Source organism: Dunckerocampus dactyliophorus, chromosome 13 (genome assembly GCF_027744805.1).
Source record: "Dunckerocampus dactyliophorus isolate RoL2022-P2 chromosome 13, RoL_Ddac_1.1, whole genome shotgun sequence".
Lineage (NCBI taxonomy): Eukaryota > Metazoa > Chordata > Actinopteri > Syngnathiformes > Syngnathidae > Dunckerocampus > Dunckerocampus dactyliophorus.
Genome location: NC_072831.1, coordinates 3798475 through 3819115, shown reverse-complemented (window position 1 = coordinate 3819115; position 20641 = coordinate 3798475).

The following is a 20641-nucleotide window of genomic DNA, read 5'->3' as shown; positions in this document are numbered from 1 at the left end:
AAACGCGGGGGGAAAAAATCTGGGGCGGCATCACCGTTAGACAGAGATTATGACAGCCCGAATCTCGTTAATCCGCTGTATACACCTACAGCGTCTGAATGGCGATTGTCTACACCGATCCCCTCCAACTGGTTAGATTTAACTTGATACAAATGAATTCATGCAGACTGTATGTTTTTTTTTTTTTTTACCAATAAAAATTTATTGGGAATTATACATCGGAGTAAGAGCATTTATTCAGAACAGATATAACACTCATTAAATAGTTTTAAAGAGCATGCTTTCTGATTACAGGTTTTACCGGTCTTCACATGTGAAATACATTTAACATTTTTCTTGACAAACTTGGTGACAAGAGCATCATTCTTTTTTAAATTATCAGAATACAGCCTCATTACTTCTTGAAAAGAGAGTCCTTTAAAGCGTTGACAGAGGAAAAAAATAACATGGGCGCCACAAGTCACAGAGTTGTCATCTTGTACTTGGAGTTTGTTGTAGCGTATTTCATGAGAATTTCTAGTGAGGAATGTTGTAAAGCTTTCAAGATAGAATATAAAATCCGGTTCGTGGCCATAGCTGTCGAAGAAGCATGATTTGTCTTGTTCAGCTTCAATAATCATCCCCACCCAGTGTTCACCCTCACGGGTTTGGTCATGGGTGTTAACGACGAGATAGCGCGGTCGTTTATCAATCTTAGTTGGCAGTAAATCACTAGGCCAAACCCCTCCAAACGTCTCGCCCAAGATCGGTCTCAGGATAGAATCTATTTGATGGTTGTTCATTTCTCCAGTTTTAGTAGTCGATCAGAACCTGACGCTTCGAGTTTATCTCTATGACACTGTCGTAACAAGCGTACACAATCAATGTCATAGTTCTCGGTAACGCCATTCTGAATCTTAAATCCAAACGGCATGTTCCATGTAGCGCAGGAGAGAGAGCTTCAGCGTCCATTTCATCGTCTCTTGACAGATTGAACAGAAACAGTGAGTAACCATTTTCAAAGTTTTCGCGGTCAATGCTCAGGGGAGCGTCTCTGAGGTGTCTGTTTGTTCCCAGATAGAGATTGTAAAATTCGCGAACACTCTGATGTGTATTAAAGTTGGGTTGGTAAGGTTTCGCAGGGATAAAGCGTGAATTTACACTGAGAGATAGGTATTCAAGATTTGCATGTTGGAACTTAAATGGGTTCAGCTCCCTTGCTCCGACAAATGCTCTGTGGTCGACAATTCCGACGACTATATATTTTGGAAGTCTACCCAGATACAAGTTGTCCTGTGAACATACACGTGACTGCGCTGGAATGCTAAAATTTTTAACAACAACACGACTTATCGGGTAAATTGCGTTGGATTTCATTAAAGCGGCTGAATGTCCTAGCATGACATCCAGCGAGACTTGCACCTTTTTCACAAAAATGCTAGCACTCAGAATGTTTAAATTGAACTCGTCAGCTGCAGCGGACATCAGTGTAAAAGCACTTTTAGCCTTTACAAGTTTCAATCGCACATCCACATTGTTTAGCAGGAGTCTTTCGGAAAAAAAAATGTCACTGTGCAGGGGACCAATTAACTCGAATGGTCGCGAACCACGAGTGAAGTTTGTACGCTTGATAAGACCTTTGTTGGGGCCGCCAGGTGTCGTGTCAATTGAATCTAAATCATCGCCATCGTCTTTGTACGACAGACCTGCTGAAAACTGACTCTCCAATGTTTGTCGTGAAAAGTTGAGGAGGGTTTCAATAATAGATCTGTAAGGATGAGTTGTGGACGAAGAGCTAATGAGAACATCGTTCAGACTGACATCTACCTGTGAAAATATAGTATTTAGAGGGTCCTGTATTATTCCACAGTTATCAGCATTTCCGAGATTAGTCCCATCGACGTTTGTAATCTTGAGGCGTAAATAGAGTAGTGTTGAGTTTAGATCTAGATAGAAACTCCCGTTTCCAGGTATCAGGAAATCTAACACTTCTTGATCAGCAATAGAGTTCAAAGGATGGATCTCTACATAATTGGTCTGATCTATAGATAGCTGTGTCATCAAAGGAGCAAAGAGGTCGAGCTCTGATTTGGTGCACTGGTGATGTGTAAGAGACATGGTTAAAATATATCCCCTCCGCCTCGTTGACTTTTAACTTTCCGGTGTATTTTCGATGAGGTTTTACGTTTCTTTTTTGGTATAGCGTGTGATAATGCTGCTAGAGCTCTTTTTCCTCTTCCACGTGCTAATTGTAGTAGTCCCGATCCGTCCTGAGTTTCGTCACGTCGACGATTGGCAATATGGCTGGTTACAGCTCCAACAACATCAGATGCTATCCCTCTCACAGCAAATTTCAAATGCGGCCTGGCAATATTAGCTCCACATTTAAGAAGAGGCAAGACGAATCTGAATGCCCTACTCAGCATAGAACCAAATCCCCTGCCGTAAAGAACCGGGGCACCAACAAATCCGTTGAGTGATCCGCCTCCAGCCTGATTCACATAATAATCCACAAATCTTTGCGAATTCATTCTGCGTTATTCTGTTGAATTCAGATCAAATCTTTGATACCGGTCTAAAGTGTAGTTTGCAGATGGTCTTCCCGTATGTGAATCGAATCGGGGTATTTAAATCTGTTTTTAATTCAATCTGGATATCCTGTATGCGCTGTTTATTGACAGGAACGTAGTGTAAGCGGTTGTAGGAGAAAGTGATCAGATCACCGTAAGATCCTTCCTTTTTAACAATTCTTAGAAGGGGAACAACATAGTCTCCGATATGTTGTGCTTCCACAATATTGGTATAGACGAAAAAATTATATTGACCGCCGTTAATATCGCAGGGATATTTACTCACGGGATTTCCTTCTGTTTTAATCCATTGACCGGGTTCAAAACCCAGCATGTAGGACAGCGGCGCTTCGAACTTGATAGATTATTTAGCACTCCCTAATATATAAATTCTTCTGTTTATAGAATTGTAATGAAAAATTAGATCAATGTTTACTGACTTAAATAAAGCATTTATCTCCCTCAGTATTAGATCAATACTGTCATAATGTCCCCTAGGAATTTTCATATACATTGGAGGGTTCGCTGGCTTCGAATGATCCAATAATTCATAACCATTCTCACCCCCACGTATATTATTCCATGTATGACAATACATAATTTCAGCTAAAGCGACCTCGTAAGCTCCATTCAGCTCTATAGGTTGTGACAATGTTATCATATAGTTCAAGCTGGTATTGCTCGGGAAAATGTCATTACAGGCATTCGACGGTAGTGTCACGTAGAAAGAGTCTCGTCCTGTCATTGTGCTGTTTCCTGGTCTTTCTTGTTTCTCTTCTTCCTGAGCTCAACGACCTCTTTAGCAGCTAGCCAAGAGTCGAACTGACGAGGCCATCCTTGCCACCGGACTAAAACCATCTTCTGACCATTTTTAATTTTCCGGTCTAAAATTTCTTCTATGCGGAAAAGAGTGTCAGAACCAATTATCACTTTCTGCAGTTCTGGTTCATAGAATGTTCTATTCAGAATTTCACCTCTTATATCCCTTAATTTATAAACAGGAGGGACTCTGGGGATACGTTCATTCACTATAAAATATTCATCGCTGAATGACTGTTCATACATTTTATCAAATACTCCACGGTATTTTGAAATCCGTACAATGTCTCCTTCTTTGAATTTAAATACGGATGGTTTTGCGCTCAGAGATAGTGTCCCATATAAATTTTCAAACACTTGCGAGATCTTGCTAGGGGTTACCTCCGCAGGTTTCATTTTTATTCCACTATGATAACTGTTGTTATAGCTATCGAGTAAATCTTGAATTACGTCTATATACCTACAAGTGTTTTTTGCAGTGAAGTACCGCCACATTTTTCCCTTCAACGTACGGTGAAATCTTTCCACCACTGATGCTTTCAGTTCACTTCCTGTTGCAAAGTGTTGAATGTTGTACTTCTTCATTAGTTTTTCAAAGAGTCGATTAAAAAATTCTTTCCCTGAATCCGTTTGAATTTTAGCCGGAATACCACTCTGGGCTAAAATTGAAGCAAAAGCCTTTGCAACTTCAAAGGCTGTCTTGTTTTTCAGTGGTCGTGCATAAGCTTTCTTGGAAAATACATCTATTACTGTAAGCAGGAATTTAAACCGATCATTGTCTTTAGACAGAGCACTCATATCACATAGATCGGCTTGAAATTGATACAAAGGACGAGGAACAAAAACACGATTTCTAGCATAAGTTTTTCGTGCCGTTTTGTGTAAGGTATATGCATCCTGAGCTGACAACTAGTCTCGCACTTCATCCCCGCTAACTTTTTTTCCCGTCTGCTCTTCTACAGCCTTTTGAAGTCTTTCAACCCCACTATAAGATCCAGTTCTTGCAGGATCATAATATATACTCTTCAGCATGCGTTCTGTCTTCTTTGAAGTCATGTCTACTAGTGAACAGAAAAGATCATACGACAATGTTTTGACTTCAACTTTATTGATTACCACACATGATTAGTGAATACACAGTTAGTGATTACAATACATGTTTTATATTAAATCAAAAAAACAAAAAATCTTTTTTTTTTTTTTTCAAAATTGAAGCGTGTAAAGCATGTATTACATTTAGCAACTGATCAACATCAACTTTATCGGCATTCTTCAGTTTACACACCGCTACATCGACTACATAGGTATACAAGACGTGCATAAGACTAGAGTTGAGACTACCCATAGAAATATTTCCGATAATGCCTCGTAATGTTGCTTCAAAACCATCGCTGTTTAAGTCTGACCCGAGATACACCAGATTCTCCCAGTGGTCTAAAGGACCCTTATCCCTCACAATGGCCATCACTCTTTCAAAACGCTCCTAGTCTTTTGTATCGACATCCCCGCTTGCCAGATATAACGATGCATCATTGATCCGATTAGCAATTGCATGTTTTAAAAGAAAACTGTCAACTGGTTTAGGGGGTGGTTTAAAATAATAATTTCCCATTTTGATGAATTAAGGATTCCAGAAACCGAGGAAACGCTGCAGCAGATCTTCCCTATCCGTGTCGTCTTCTATGTAGGCGCGCCTGATCTCAGCAACTTTCTCCAGAATGTTTTCTTCAGGCTTCAGATCGTAAAGAAAAGCCTCCGCTGCTCCTTCCACTCTAGCATCCAGTATGTCTAACCCAAGTAATTCCAGTGTATACTTGAGAGCTGGAAGAAATTCCCATGTCATCAGATTCTCTGTTAACAGTTTAAAGTTAGTGTTGAAATATCCAGGTTCTGGGGGATAGAGACAGGGATGCTGACGTTGAGAAGGGTGATCGACTTCACAGCCGTAACAGTCTTTTTTTATCTGCTCCTGCACCACCACTTGTACGGCGCTAGCCACACACGCCTTTACAGTGTCTAGAAATCCGCCACTCACCGCTATCGGAGACAGAGGCGCGGGCGAGTCTGGAGGCGTCAGGACCGCGTTGTGTGCTCCTACAGTGTAGACTGGAGCAGGCGCTGCCTCTTCCCCGCTGTCATTATCCCCCCAGTATGAACAGTACTGGAGGTCCGCATGGTAGCTCCCCATGGCTCTGTCCATTGTCGAGGGATTGGGAAAAACAACCGACTGTATACATCGGTGAGCCTTCTGCCACCTCTCGTTTAGTCACCTTGTGTGGAGAACCGGGGCTGGCTATGGATCCTCCAGTGATCCGACCAGGGGTGAGCGCTATGTCCCCCTTCACCATGCACGCGTAGGGATCGGTCTGGTACTCTTGCGCTTCACATGTCGTGACAAGGGTCGAATCATTCTCATGATAGCCGTGGAAAAGTGGCCTATACATCTCAGCGTGTCCTGAAGATGTCTGAGAAATGTTTGACAGCCAGTTGAGAAGCTCTTCATCCCGGATTTCATAGCTGCTGCAGCTGGTGCTGCTGCTGCCGACGTTGTTTCCACCAAGAGAGGTCAGAGCGTTGTCTGAGGAAAAATCAGCCATGATTAAGTAAAGTACTTTCTCTATTCCCACTTCTTCTGTATTTATATTTTAAAACGAGTGGGTGTGTCTGGTAGGCGGGTCTGAGAGGCGTGTCTTGTAGATGGAGGGCCTAGTGGGAGGCGGGTCTGGTAGGAGGGTTCTGGTGGGAGGGGTCAGAGAAGCAGGACTGGGAGGTCTTTGTAGAAGGCGGAGACCCGCATGCGTGATTACGCGGAATCAGTCTCCAATTCAGAAACATAGCCTCTCCCGGCCAATCCATCAGCCTCCAGTTCTCTGTCAAAAACGGGGTTCAGATTTATCCGCCTTTTAACACTAGTCAGCCATCAGAGGAGCCATATCTCACCAGTAGCCAGATGTGTGATCTCGAACAATCGACGAAAAAAGATCCCTCCCCTTCACGCAGTAGCGAATCCGTTCTCACCGCTACACTTGGCGGCATTCTCGTAAGTCCTACTTCCCCTTGGTCGTGCACATGCTGCATGTAATCGATGAAATCTTGAATGGAGCTCTTCAGTTTTTGAAATTCAGTAGAATAAATTCTCAGCTGCGTAACCTCTGGTTCCATATATTCATAACTGTATAGTTCCACAAAGGGAACTACTCCCATACCTCTAAACTCACTAACCACCAGACGTCCCCCGTCAAGATGCAGACTCTTTTTCCTGAACACCGCCATTTTTTTTTTCTCCAGCAGTCACTCATAGTCTGACTGAAACCCTCCTCGTTATATAAGACATCTCATATATTTCCACACCCCCTCACCACCTTAACCACGCCCATCAACCCTCCTCTAGAATAATAGCCACATTCTAATGTAAATAACAAAGTCACGTCTCTTCCTTTTCCCCCAACCCCTCACCACGCCCTCCTCCAAAAATGATATCATCAGATGTGTCAAGTCATCAATCATATTTTGACAGTTAGTTTCTGACGATTATTTTTAATGATTAAATTTATATGACGTCATCACATTTTGACATTTTGATTCTCTAAGTTTCTCTTTCATATACTGTATATGAAGACTTGCAAACATAGAGAGATACCTGTACACACGTACATATGCACACTCACAGTACATACATACTTCCCCACATTACTCACTGAGTTAACCGGGGTGTTATTATGTTGTTGGTTTTAAGACGGCGACGGTGATGTTGGCAATAGGATTATAGTTTTTACAATGGTGTGCATTACAGTTATTGTCATTCTGATCACTATCATAGTTAATAATTTCAAAACTATTATGTGTGACTGTTTCAATGCAGTATTGTCATTGTGGTTGTTTATTATTTTGTCCTTTCCGTCAGGGTCTTTATCATCGTCACAGACATTTGCTGATGTAGCCCTGTTTGTTTCTGTTGTTCTGTTATTGTCACAATTGTTGTTGCTGCTGTTGTCCTTGTCTCTGTCTTTTTTGTCCCCCTCTTATCCCCTGCCTTAAAGGCTAGACAGGAGAGGAGAAAAAAAAAAGAAAGAATCTGCCTCCCAAAGGGGATGACGGGGGACGTCCCGATGCTAAGAGGAGATATACTCCTTGAGCGCCTGCTGCTCCGGTCCCGACACGTAAAATCTGGCACTAGGTAACAGAGCATCTGGAAGCAACTTGATAGCACAACCGTACGGGCGATGAGGCGGTTTATTCTTTGCCCTATCCTTACTAAATGTCTGCTTAATATCATGATACTCAGCCGGTATTTTAGATAGGTCAATGTTCTCCACAGGAGCAACTTTAACGGGTACCGTGGAGCGAAGGCAGCTGCAATACCAATAACCCCCCTAACTGTTAATACTCATGTAATTCCAATCTACTGAAGGGTTGTGTTACGCCCAATACTACAGGGGCGGACTGTGAGGGGATGACAAAGAACCGAATGGTCTCCTGATGGTTACCTGAGAGCCGGAGTGTTAAAGGTTTAGTGTGATGTAACTCCACCACCAAGAGGCACCCATTTAAGGAATGGAATTCTTTAGGGAGGTTAATACTTAATAGCAGCAAACCCATGCTTGGTCACAAAATCCGCGTCGAAAAAGCTATTATCGGCCCCTGAATTTATAAGTGCGGAGATGTGTGCACTCCTATCCCCCCAGTAATAATACCGGAAACCTGAAGTCTCTGGTTTCTGTGTGTCCTAGCCTTCCTGACAGTCTCCAGATTGGAATACTGACACTTGGCAGGAGTGGATTTATCCCTGTTAGGGGGTTGATTCTGGAGTGATATTGGTTGAATCGCGATCATGACGTTGGGAGGCGATCCAGGTTGGCGAGATCGCCGGATGGTGCACTGGCCGATACAGTGATCAGGAGACACGCAGTAGAGGCAGAGGTGTAGTCAGCACCAGTGTGACGGCTCTGCTGTCATTAGGCAACGACCCCCCAGCTGCATGAGATCCTTCGGAGGTAGGGTAGACAAGATGGTGGTCATAGTGTCCATGTCGTCCTCGACCGGTATCGGTCTCAACAAAGAAGCAGGTATTGCCCCGACGGCTCGATCCTCCTCGGTGTGCTCCTGGTCTCGCTCTCGTAGACGGTTATCCACGCATATTGCCAGGACGATGAGCTCATTTAATGTGGTGGTGTCATGTCTGACGGCCTTAATACGTGCATGAAGGGCCTTACGAAAAATGCCCCGGAAGGACACCTCTCAGGCACCAACACTCTAAAGTCAGTGGAAAACACAGCCACAGAACGCCCACTTTGTCTTCAATCCAGTAATCGGTAATCGGCCGATAACTGATATGCCGATTTTATCCAACTCTCAATTTCCGATTCCGAAATCAACTGATACCGATACCGATATGTGTAACATCGCATATCTCCTGTCGTGGAAGGACTGGACTGGACAGGACTGGACTTATTACCTTATTATTACTATGTATTACTGCACGCCGTACCGTGGTCTAGTGGTTAGTATGTCGGCCAACACAATAACAGCCTGGAGATAGGGAAGACCTGGGTTCAATTCTCCCTTGGGAATTTCTGTGCGGAGTTTGCATGTTCTCCCCGTGCGTTTGTGGGTTTTCTCCGGGTACTCTGGTTTCCTCCCACACTCCAAAAACATGCAGGTTAGGTTAACTGGCGACTTTAAAAATTGCCCATATGTATGAATGTGAGTGTGAATGGTTGTTTGTTAATATGTGCCCTGCGATTGGCTGGCGACCAGTCCAGGGTGTACCCCGCCTGTCGCCCGCATGGATAGGCTCCAGCATGCCCTCGCGACCCTAAACAGGAGAAGCGTCAGGGATGGATGGATGGATGGTTCCCTGCCTCCCAATTATCAAAAACCTTTCTCATCTGAGACAAAAAGATCGGGTAGTCTGTAAGCAGACTCATGACAAATGCCACCTTGGTCTGGTCAGAAGCGTAAGTACGAGGTTGCTGGTCAAAAAACCAGAGAACAATGGTGAAGGAATTGTTCGCAGGAAGCGGATTCTCCAGAAAAACGCGGTGGATGGGGAATACTGGGCTCACGATGAGGCAAATGAGGAAATGGCAGCGTTTGTGGCAGACTGGCGGCTATCAAGTAAGTGGCGAGGCGGTTACTTTAGGGCTAGCAGGAGACAGCACTTGCTCCAGACGCTGCTCCACTGCACCCACGTTAGTGGCTAAAGCCGTAATGGCTTCAATGATGTCACGTAACGACTTATCATAGCTGCCCACCAGTTGTCCCTGATGGGACAAGGCAGACCGAATATGCTCGAGCTCTGCGGGGTCCATCGTGGCCAGAATGTTCCGTCACAAACTGGCGGAAAGCCAGAAGTAGAACCCCAAGACGCAGAGAAGCAGAAGTCCGTGTAACAACAATGTATTTACGAACAGTTCATACAAAAATAGTGAACACAAAAAGTCGCACAAAAAGTCAAAGTAAAACTCAAAACTGCCACGGGAAAAAAACAAGAGAAAAAATATACAGAAAGCGCTGCTTTCAGGGAACTAGCAGGAGCAGGAGAAAAATACAAAACTCAAAAACACTGCTGAACTGCAGCAGGAACAAACGTGGGTACTTACAGGGTCGACTGCCGAAGACCAAGCAGTAACAAAAAGACAAAACACAAGGCGACGCTGCAGGAAAAAAGCCAAGCAGGGGAAAAGCTAAACTAGCTATACAAAAGTGTGGTTAGATAATGGCACCCTGACTGCTATTAGGTATTGGGATAAAATCCTTGGACTCATTGTCAGAACCTATGCTGGTGCAGCAGGACCTGGGTTCTTCCTGGTCCATGACAATGCCCGACCTCATGTGGATTTCCCCCCTCTATAGGGTGATCATTTTCATTTCTATCAAATTATGTGGCATCATTTTGTTACTAATACATCACCCACTTATTATCCTCTAACTTTTTTTTGCAGTATGTATATATATATATATATATATATATATATATATATATATATATATTTTTTTTTTTTTAACACTTTTTAAGGGCAAACAGAGAGGAGGCACGGCTGGAGGAGTACTGCACTGTGTTGAGTGAAGGGGAGAGACCACCCATCTGAGGGTGACCAATGAATCATGCAAAAAACATTTAAATTCAAAGTACACTAAAAAAAATCAACACGGGTGTCTGCTTTATCGTCATAATTGTGCCTTCAATTACATTCTGTCATGGTTAGTGGTTGACCATTTTTAAATGATGTAGTTTCATGAAATGCTAAGTCTTTAAATCTACAAGATTGCTTTATGTCAACACAACCTGATGCATTTAAATCGGAGTAACATCTGCAATACCTCTCCAGAGCATGAGGTGGCAGTAATGTGCCACACGCAGTCAAGCAGTGTTGTCAACTTGCCGACTTTGTCGCTATATCTATGGACATTCCAAACCACCTTGGCAACATATTTTCTCAAAAGCGACTAGCGATAAATCTCACAACTTATTTTGGCGTTGTTTGAGAGTTTTCTGGTATTTGGAGACTTAAAAGTGAAAGTGCATATTGTTCTTCAATTTCTGTTCTCACTGAGAGGTCTGCCCCGTCCCGAAAGTAGGCACAAGTGGTCAGAACACACTCCCGCGGCACATTGAGATCATAGTGGAGCTCTACGCATCCATGAATCATGCATGCGCGGGGGCACGATCTCACCCTGTATTACAGAGCGGAATCTAAAACGTAAATGATTGTTAATCGTCATTAAATTACTTGTCATCCACTCCAGCCTCATTTGCAGTGACCTGTCAGTGTGTCAGAACGTGTTATGGGAGAATGTTGTGTGGTAAATAGTAGGCCTTACTGCAAGATCAAGGGTGGAGGCTGGAGGAGAGTCCGGATGTTATTACTACGCTGTCCAGACTTTGAGAGGCACTGGCTGAGATAAGATATTAAAATGATTTTATTTTGATGAAATGATTGCCAATTTTAAATTAACAAACGAATAATCAAGTTTATTTGTAGTTCTAAATATAATTAAGGTGTTTTTACTCACTGTTTTGTCTCACCTATGAGGTTATACTTTTTTTCCTACAGCATCATATGCAAGTAATATGCAAATTAGCTGATGGCGTGATGTAACGACGTCTAGGACAACCAATAGCTACTTTTCTTACTGAGGAGTTGGCAAGAGTGCAGCCAAGGTAGCATGATAGCAGGCAAAGAAGAGCCATTACCTTAGCAGAAAGTGGGAGATCGCATGTGACTGACCACAATTTCAATCTGGTTCTATCCATCATCATTTAAATCATCTAAGGTGGAGAAATGTTCTAACCACTAAATTCTTCTTAGGGATGAGCCAGACACTTGTTATAAAACGTGTATCCGTTACGGATAATGTATTTTTGCCGAATACGAGCATGAAACGAGTACACATCATTATTCGTAATCGTGCTGAGAGAAAATTCTCATTATATATTCACTCTTCACGCACTGTGATTGGACAGTCACACACAGCGACCGCCCCTCCCCTCCCACTGTGCAGGCTGGAGCCACATGGGAACTGAGCGGTGCCGCATTCACATACACGGTGCAATTGGTAAGTTGAAAACGACTCGTGTGGCTTTGCCTCCACTTCATTAGATTTTCCTCAGCTCGCCTCTATTTTGGTTTGCAGCTATATAAACTTGTTTTGTAAAGTACACGGTGCATTTGACAAGACAGCGCTGTGCAGGTTTGTGTTTGCGTCAGTCACTTATGCAACTCAATTGGTGGAGCATGATTGCTTTTTTTCCTTTAAATGTATTTTTGTCGTATTCCATGAAGTAACCATAAAACAGGCATGCTACCAACAATATAAGAATTTTGTTAATTTTCACTTGGCAGGAAACGGAGAGTGGTAACAGTAACGTGTATTGACTGGCCACAACATTAGGTATGCCCACACAGCTGCATCAAACATTTTGCCTGTATGGCTATCATACTACATTTTATACATAATCGTGGTCAAATATTACATCCCTCTCAATACATTGCGGTATGCACGTTGCAATCTTATATTTCTTTCATAATGTATGCGGTGCATTTCACAAGATAGCTTGTGCGTCAGTCACTGACAGGTTTTTTTGGGGGGAGGGCTGGTGATATAGAGTTGGAAAATTTTGCTTGTAGTACTGAACGCGCTGCTTTTGAGAAAGCTACAGTGAACAACGCTGCCAGATTATTTCCCTCTTTGCCATCAGTGGATGTTTTCAATACAGATAAGACCAAAGAGATGATCATTGACCCAAGAACAAGGGAAAAGGAGTCGCATAGACCCCTGTTTATTGATGAGACTGAGGTGGAGAGGGTGAAAACCTTCAAGTTCCTTGGCACACACATCAGCGAGGACCTCACCTGGTCTCACAACACCCAACAAGTTATCAAGAAGTCCCAAAAGAGGCTGTACTTCCTGAGAAGACTGAGGAAATTTGGCATGTCCACCAAAACCCTTAGTTGCTTCTTTAGATCGAAAGTGTTCTTACCGCCTCCGTCACTGTTTGGTACGGTAACTGTACAACACGAGATAGGAAGGCACTCCACCGGGTGATCAAGACCTCACAGAACATTGTTGGGGCAGTCCTCCCCTCACTGCAAGACATTTATAAATCTGGCGTCCCACGAAGAACAAACAACCTCATCAAGGACAGCACACATCCACAACACTCATTATTCACACTCATACCGTCAATTTCAGTGTTCACAAGGTATTTGTTATAAGGATCTACGTAGTATCAAAGTTAAATGCAATGCATACCTTTAGAAGATGATCAGGAAAGTCAAATATTGTTGTAACTGCATTTTGTCGCAATCTAACAGTCTGGCCGGTCTTGTCGAAGTTCTCCTCGGTGAAATGACTACAACAGAGTTGCGATCTGGCTGCAGGAATCCACCTGTCTCTCCTCATATTTACTACCCATTGCTTTAGAAGTTGAGCATTGCAGTGTGGAAATCTAAAAGGAGAATAAGGGGTAATTTACAACTACTTGGATGAAAAGATGCTTACAGATTTATTTCTTTGAAACTATTTTTATTTAACTTTAAATTCCTGCTATTTAATATTACAGACAAAAAAACGCACTTAGAAACGCCTGTATTAAAAACCAAATTTTTTTTGGTGTTATAAATTATTTGTATTAGTGTTACTGTGATGGTAAACAAATTATTAATACAGTATGTCGCAGAACGCCAGTCGGCTTTGTTGTTTTGGGTGAAACAACATGGCGACTTCTATACTTCCGGTGGCGTCAGGCCTCTACGGTCAATCAACGCGCAGCAATCGATCGGGGCCATTCTGTCACGAGATGGCGAGTGTTGGTGATGGATTCCACAGCAGACAGCACCACAAATGTTCAGTGTAACAAAAAGGATTTATTAAAGTACAACTAAACAGAAATATCAATGTCCATGAAAAAACACAACACAAAATAACCGGCTTAAGTCACGGGATTAAGGAAAAACTAAGCACTAACAAAAAACACTGCAAACACGGATAGCAGGGAAAAAAGTGTAGAACAAAAAAATCACAATCGTCAAAAGGAGATAGGGAAAAATACTCACAGCTAGGTAACCAAAAATCTCTGTACAAGGCAACCACTGCAATGGCAGGAAAAGACATGCAAAACAGCCACTACTCACGGTAGGCACGATGTAAGACCAGAATTAGGACAGGGGTACAGAACAAACAGGTAATCTAGGGAATCAGGCTTGCAGGAGAAGACGTTCTGGCAACTAGGTGAAGTTGCTGCCTGGTCTAAATAATCCAGCGTTAATTGAACGCAGGTGTGCCTGCTCCACCTCTGATGGAAAATAAACATTAGGTGGCAGCAGAGCAGCACACTCACTCATGACACATTCCACTATAGAGTTCAGTGGATACAGATCATTTAGATGGGTGAACAGATACAGATGCAGGTACTCGTGGGGTACTTGCTCATCCCTAGTTCTTCTGTTCTTTCTATTTTGTCTATTTTGTATTTATACATGTAAATGCTGACAGTTGCCACCATTTACTTCTCCCTGTCCTGTCCAGCCTTTAAGGCAGATAGAATTGTAGATCTAAATGCCCTCAAGTGCTCAACAGCTTTACTCTGCCAGGGAAAAGTGTGATATACACTTCCCCTGTTATACAGGATTTATTTGACTTAGATGCTTGTTATTAAATTTGGAGCGACCGGACCAGAGCAGGAGGGGACAGAGAAGAAGAGAAAAGAAAAAAGAAAACAGGGTGGGGTGGGGGAGGTGGGGGGGGGGGGTGAGATAAGGACAACAGCAGCAACAACAATTGTGACAACAATAACAGAACAATAGAAACATACAGAACTACATCAGCAAATAAATGTCTGTGACGTCTATAAAGACCCTGACGGAAAGGTCAAAATAATATCAACAACCACAATGACAATGCTGCATTGAAACAGTCACACATAATAGTAGTCATGAAATGATTATCTATTATAGTGAACAGAATGACAATAACTGTAATGCATATCATTGTAAAAAAAACTATAATCATACTGCTGACATCACCGTCGCTGTAATAAAACCAACAACATAATAACACCCTGGTTAACTCAGTGAGTAATGTGGGGAAGTACGTATGTACTGCGAGTGTGCATATGTACGTGTGTACAGGTATCTCTGTATGTGGGGAATAGATCCTCATGATCGATGTGTGCTAATGATGCAATTAAAATCGGGGGACAGCTGCCACCTGACCAGCCCCCCCCAAACCCTAAGTGTCTACTGTGCGATTAAAATTGGGGGGCAACAGGTCAGTGGCATGGCAGGGGCAGAGGAGCCATCTTGGGGCCAAATTCGCATTTGCGTTCGCCTTTATACAACAGAATACAAAAGTATTCTTGGCTGTATTGTTGTTTATTCATCAAAAATGCCGGGTTGTTGTGCATTTGGATGCACAAATAGACACGACAAGGGTTTCAAGCTGTACAGATTCCCTTCAGATATCAACAGACGGACAAATTGGGAGAATAAAATCAACCATTTGGGCTGGAAGCCGAACTCGTCTTCAAAGCTGTGCGAGGTAGGTCAACTGAGAGTGTTCGGTCCCATGTGTTGTATTTGGTGTTGTGAATTTCTGTTTAATGTGAATGATCCTTGTGTAAATCACCTCTGGTTGCAAATAAAGTAATCCGTGATCTCGAGCAAATTTACCATGGCAACGCTTTGTCCGACAAACAAAAAAAACATGTCTTGCACATCTTCATGTCAATGTCCTCATTTACCCTAAGTTTCATTTAAAATGCTTCAAAACTGTAGAAAGAATTCGCAATGTTAGATGTGAAGTGCAATAATGAAAAAAAAATATATAAAAATCGTATTATACTGTACTGTTTATAATCTGGCCCAAATTTAGATTTATTTTGATCTGTATGGTCGGGGAACCTAATTTCGTGCACTTAATCTAAACTGTAGTTATTTTATGGATATTACACTGAATACCTTAATATTCTTTATACCACTTTTTACATGCATTGTTATACTGCGCACGCTTGAATTGGCCCCAACATGGCGGCGTAATCTCAGTTGTCGTAACTCTCTCTATCAAGGGACTCTAGTGTACCCTAGACTCTAGTGTACCCGTGTGAGCTTCAGTCAGTCAGTTGCTTGACACTGATTTTTTCATTATTTTTATGGCATAATGCGAGTACATCTTATCAAATGCAATAAACTTGAATTACTACTATAATCACAATGTCAAGAGGTTTTAAATACTAAACATTAAACAGACGAACATAATAGACTATAGTCTGTCCTCATCCAGTCCCCAGTCTGCTAGAGCAGACTTAAGGTTTTTCCCCAGGGTGCCAGCAGTGTGGTTCTCTGGCATATACCTGGTCTTTAAACACTTGGAGTGAAGTGTCCATTCAACAGTGACGTAGTGTATTGTTAAAATAATGTAGGGAGTCATATTTGGGCTGGACCACAGAAAATGTTGTGTTTTTGATGTCCTTCAACACGTCTTCTTTCACTCGGTTATATAGTTTAGGAATTGCTGTTTGTGACATATATACACGTTCTCCCAGGCAATTTGTACTGTATGTCAAACATTTCTAATAATTTCTAATAATAATAATAATAAAATAAATAATTTGAAATTTAGCCGTAAAATACTAAATAAGAGTATGAACAATAAATTATTCCATGATGAAAGGCGACTCACCACAATACATTACTCACAGTTCTGTTTCCAAGAGCAGCCTGCACACGCTACCTCGTGCCAGTGGAAGGTGCTGTTGCAACACTTCTGCCACCATATACGTGTGGCCCGCAGGGTGCAGTGTTGTACGTTCAAGATTCAAGATTCAAGATTCAAGAGAGTTTTATTGTCATGTGCATAGTACAACAGCAGTTATACCATGCAATGAAAATCTTATTCTGTTCATTCTCCCAAGAAAAGAAAGAAAACAAATGAAAGAATAAGAACATAAGAAACATAAACACATAAACATATATACCAATAAATTAAGCAACAACAACAGACGAGACATTAATACAAGTAAATAATACAAATAAATAAATAAATAAAGTGCTATGAGTGTGTGCGTGTGTTGCGTGCGGCGTGTGCGAGTGCTTCGTTGAGGAGCCTGATGGCCTGTGGGTAAAAGCTGTTTGCCAGCCTTGTGGTCCTGGACTTCAAACTCCTGTAGCGTCTGCCTGACGGTAGGAGTGTGAATAGTGAGTGTTGTGGATGTGTGCTGTCCTTGATGAGGTTGTGTGTTCTGCGTAGGACTCTAGATTTATAAATGTCTTGCAGTGAGGGGAGGGCTGCCCCAACAATGTTCTGTGAGGTCTTGATCACCCGCTGGAGTGCCTTCCTATCACGTGTTGTACAGTTACCGTACCAAACAGTGATGGAGGCGGTAAGGACACTTTCCATAGTGCATCTGTAGAAGCAACTCAGGATTGTGGTGGACATGCCAAATTTCCTCAGTCTTCTCAGGAAGTACAGTCTCCTTTGGGACTTCTTCAGAATTTGTTGGGTGTTGTGAGACCAGGTGAGGTCCTCGCTGATGTGTGTGCCAAGGAACTTGAAGGTTTTCACCCTCTCCACCTCAGTCTCATCAATAAACAGGGGTCTATGCGGCTCCTTTTCCCTTGTTCTTGGGTCGATGATCATCTCTTTAGTCTTATCTGTATTGAGAAGGAGATTGTTATCACGACACCAAGCTATGAGGTCCGCCACCTCTCTTCTGTATGATGTTTCAACACCACCAGTGATCAGTCCGATGACTGTAGTGTCATCTGCAAATTTAATGATGCTGGTGTTGTTCTGGGAGGCCACGCAATCGTAGGTGAAGAGCGTGTAGAGGAGTGGACTCAGCACACACCCCTGTGGGGTCCCAGTGCTCACAATTCTTGAGCTGGATGTGCGGTTGTGGACTCTGACTGACTGGGGCCTGCCTGTGAGAAAGTTAAACACCCAGTTACAGAGGGAGGGAGACAGGCCAAGTGTGAGGAGCTTATCTGTGAGTTTGTGGGGGCTGACTGTATTGAATGCAGAGCTATAGTCTATAAATAGCATTCTGACGTATGTGTCCTGGCCCTGTAGGTGAGAAAGGGCTGTGTGGATGGCAGTGTTGACTGCATCATCCGTGGACCGGTTCTGGCGATATGCAAACTGTAGAGGGTCCACGGTTGCCGCCGGGATGCTCTTTTTGATGTGGGTCATGACTAATCTTTCAAAGCACTTCATAACAATAGGAGTGAGTGCTATAGGGCGATAGTCATTCAAGCAGGTCATGTTGCTCTTCTTGGGTACGGGCACTATGGTGGTGGACTTAAAGCAGGTCGGTACAGATGCTTGTGCAAGCGACAGGTTAAATATGTCAGCAAGCACATCAGCTAGCTCTGATGAGCAAACCCGAAGTGCACGTCCTGAGATGTTGTCTGGCCCTGCTGCTTTTCGTGGGTTTGTTTTGTTCAGAACCCTGCGCACATCAGCTGATGTCACCATGAGAGGTGAGTCCTGTGTGCTCCCCAGGTTCAGCCACCCTCTCTGCTCATCAGGAGTTTGGGTATCAAAGCGGGCATAGAACTCATTCAACTCATCAGGAAGTGTGGTTTGGCTGGACGTGGCTACGCTACTCTGCTGTCGATAGTCTGTGATGTGCTGGAGCCCCGCCCACATGCGCCGAGGGTCTGAGGTGGAATAGTAGACCTCCAGCTTCTGTCTGTACTGTCTTTTGGCCTCTCGTATGGACCTCCTCAGGTCATATCTGGCCTTTTTGTAGTCATCAGCGGTGCCCATGACAAATGCAGTCGAACGAGCACGTAGCTTAGCCCTTACATCACAGTTCATCCACTGTTTTTGGTTAGGGTATTTTCTGTAATACTTGGTGGTGGTAACAGTCTCTATACATGTGCTAATGTAGCCAGTAACAGCAGAAGCATATTCATCCAAATCAACAGTACAATCTTCCCTCCCCGCTGCAGTTTTAAACACATCCCAGTTTGTGCAGCCAAAGCAGTCCTGAAGTACTTGATCAGTTTCTTCATTCCACACTTTAACTGCTGTACGTACAGGGGGAGCTTTTTTAAGAAGTTGTCTGTATGTTGGATAAAGGAATATAGAGATGTGGTCAGCCTTTCCAAAGTGGGGTCTTGGAACAGCCTTCAAAGCACCTTTCATGTTGCAGTAGACTTGGTCCAGGATGTTATTTTCCCTTGTGGGAAGCTCACATGCTGGTAATATTTGGGGAGGACAGTCCTGAGGTTACAGTGGTTGAAATCGCCAGATATAATAAATACAGCGTCTGGGTGTTTGGTCTCGTGTTTATCAATGATGTCATGCAGGAGGCCTAGTGCGTTAGCGTTGTTAGCTCGTGGTGGGATGTAAACAGCAGTTAAATACACAGCGCTAAACTCACGAGGCAAATAAAAAGTTGGAACGTGACTGTCACGAGCGCCGTGTGACACGGCGGGAGGTTAGGATCCCAATGCAAGACAAGGAGCAGTTTGTAAGGTAAAGATTTAATAAACAAAAGGAAATACAAAAATGCAAAAGAGCAGGTAATGGTAGCAAAGTGTTGAACCGAAAGCAGGGTAAGGAACAAGGCGCCGGAATGAGCGGGGAGCGGGGAGCGGGGAGCGGGGAGCGGGGAGCGGGGAGCGGGGAGCGGGGAGCGGGGAGCGGGGAGCGGGGAGCGGGTGGTCAGGAAGTACAATCTGGCGCTGGTCTGGAGTTTGGCTGCAGCTTAAGAAGGCAGGTTGTAATGAGCTGCAGGTGTGACCAATTAAGTCCTGGGCAGGTTCAGGGATGTGCTGCGACACATTGAACGGCAGAGGGTAGCAGAGCAACACACAGAACATGACAGTGGCAGTCATGTGACCTGGTCAACGTAACTCTTAGGACAAATTTGCACTGTATTCTTCTGAAAAGAACTTTATTTTAAAAACGACTAATCAAGTTTTTTATATTCTCAGCCCACATTTCAGAAACAATAAAAAATAAATACATAAAATAAAATATAATATAAAATATGAATATATAACCTAACGGTGCTGAACATACATCATTTGAAGTAGGTCTCATACTTCCTTTTTGCAATTCTTATTTCTAATATTCTTTCATTTCCTCTGACAGTCAGTGACAACAGTGTTTTTCTTAACAATGGACACTTTGAAGTACAGGAAGTGCAGAGTTTGAGTCACGTGAGCTCATCTCTCTGGCAGATGAGTCGGTGAGATGAAAGGTCACTCGTGACACACACTCAAACACGTTCGTCTCATCTTTCGTTCGTCTGCGGCGACCAGCTGATGGTGGTGATCAGTGAAGTGTTGGCGTCAGAAGGTGGTCAGGTGATCGTGATCATGATCATCATATTTTTACATTTCCAGTTCCCAGTACTTCTTCTGGTACAAACAAGCAAGCACTGCATGTCTTCAAGTCCCACCCAGAACATGGAAGTGTGATAAATGGCACCATGATGGAGAATGTGGAACAACAGCAGAGAAGCGTGAACGTTAATGTCAGCCACTCTGCAGTCTACTACTGTTGCCTCTCTTCATGGACACTTCCTACAGCCTTTTTAGGGGGACACCTCCATAACTGTCACCTTCTGACCCCATGACATTTCATCACCTTGTGTGTGTGTTAAGGAAATGAAGGGTGTGCTTGTCAATGGGGCATTGTGGGAGGCGGAGCTCCATGGTGTCATATAAAGGACGTGTCATGGTGGTGGTCACAGTGTTGTAGATCATGATGTTCCTCCCCCTGGCATACGTGTTTGCACTCAGCGTTCTGGCAGGTAC